This window comes from Triticum urartu, chromosome 4 (assembly GCF_003073215.2).
Source record: "Triticum urartu cultivar G1812 chromosome 4, Tu2.1, whole genome shotgun sequence".
Taxonomy (NCBI): Eukaryota; Viridiplantae; Streptophyta; class Magnoliopsida; order Poales; family Poaceae; genus Triticum; species Triticum urartu.
The window spans coordinates 416,688,777-416,691,005 of NC_053025.1; positions in this window are offsets into that span (position 1 = coordinate 416,688,777).

The window sequence follows — 2,229 nt, forward strand, 5'->3', positions numbered from 1 at the left end:
TTTGTGTCCAACGACCAGACCAAGACGTCACAGAACCCCACCTTGATCAATAAAGCTTTCATCTTATATTCGCAATATCCAGATTGCAATCTCAGTTTCTTGCTTGTTCTTCGTTTGCTCGCAGGAAACAGGCCCTTATGGTCAGGTTGATCGTGCTCCGGCGTGGTCAATAACCCCTCGGAAGTTGGGTTAGCGATTGCTAAGGCGCGACGTCTCGCACGTTCGTAGTCGGATCGTCAAGGTCGACTCCCACAGAAAACGATAGCCACTATCTCATCGAAACATCGGGACACCTTTGCGTCTATCAAGTGGTATCAGATTTCCAGGTTGCTCGGTGAGATTTTTACAGTTTTTCGTAGATTAGATCGAGTCTGTTCTTCATACCTACAGTCCACGAAAAAGCCACAAAAAAAATTAGGGTTAGTTCATCATATCCGAACCAATCTGAGCCTTTGCATAATCTTTTTAGGGTTTTTGCTTTGTTGAATTTGCGGTTGCATCGTCGTGTCAAGTTGTTGGTCTTAGAGTCTAGTCTTTTAGAGTTTCGAGTTCTAGACATCAGTTGTCACGCCGCCGCCGCACCATCATCATCGCCCATCTACCACTTTTGCTTATCCGCCACCGCTCTGAATCCTTATCCATATACCACTACCAATCCGTATCCATATACCACCATCAATCTCTATCCATATACCACCACCGCTACCACATACCACCACCGCTGCCATATACCACAACCATATATCCACCACCAATCCGAGTTCTTCTCATATTAGGTTTGTTCTTGAGATCAATCTCAATTCCGATTCGTGTTTCCTTGCCTGCGTAGGTCTCGGAAAAAAAAAGTCTGGAGACCCCCGGGCAGTTTTTAGGCCAAAATTTTCACGGGCAAAAATATTTTTTCCCTATCCTATTTTTAGGCTTTTCTGAGTCTTTTGAGCCACGTGCCATCATAGTGATTTTTTGTCGCACTTTTTCAGCGTCGCTGCCCTGATTTCCGAAAAAAAAAGTGAAAAAAAAAATTTCGTGCCCATCCTATCAGTTTGACGAGGGAAGAGTTTTGAGACACTCGCCATTATAGTATTTTTTTTTCGCAAAAAAAAAAAGAGGAGCGCAAAAAAAAAGAGCGCAAAAAAAAACGCGAAAAAAAAAGTTCCAGAGTGTGCTTTTCCCTTATTTACGTGCAGCGCCGTGATTTTGTTAGTGTTCTAGGCTCGCGTCTCTAGCACGGTCTAGCCTAGGACCAGCACAGTACCGTCGTTGAGCGTTTATTCAACTTTGCATCTCTGAATTGATTATTGCTGACCCTTTTTGCTACCATACTATAAGCCTTCCCAGCTCCACATACCTCTACGTCGTGCGTTTGACTCTCCCTAGCAATCGCTCTATCCAAGCTTTTGAGAGTTTTGACTACAACGGTTGCCGATCACCGCCTGCTGCTGGGTAAGAACTGGTAAGAATTTGAGATTTGCTTGACGGATTTGTGACACCCGCCACCACCACCTCTTGTTAGTATTCTGTAGGATCATATTCTTGTGTGTTTTCTATTGTTGCTAACCATGGCAGGATCACAAGCCGACGAGACTGACTGGGAGAACATGACGAATCAGGAGTTGCATGATAAATTTCAGCAAATGATGAATGGGCAGGTGCAGGATGTGCTAAACAGATTTGAAGAGGCCATGGAGAAGATTGATGACATGGAGAAGACGTTCGAAACAAAGCTCGATAACAGGTTTAATGAATTGCTCGCGCGTCTTCCACCACCACCACCGGCTGCACCTAACGCACCTCTACAACAACAACGACGACGACTACCTACACATCGTGAAACAGCCCTCTGCCGAGCGAGCCGTCTCCCTCTTGCACCTGGCCAAACTGTTGGTGCTGCTGTTGCTACTTCTGTGGCTCCTGCTGCTGATGCGGAGGAGGATGATTTTGCTGGCGATTACGAGGATGAGGTTGATCAAAATCAGAACTACGTGCCACCACCAGCACAGCAACCATCAGGTCGTCCACATGCAAATAATGGCAATGGTAGGGCTCACCCTCAGGTACGAGATCATGACCATCTCCCTAAACTAAAATTGAATATTCCACCATTTGAGGGTAGATATGTTCCTGATATATATCTTACTTGGGAGTTAGAAACTGAACAATGCTTTACATGTTTACAATATCCCGAGGAGAGACGTGTTCCTGCTGCTGTTTGTGCATTCACTAGTTTTG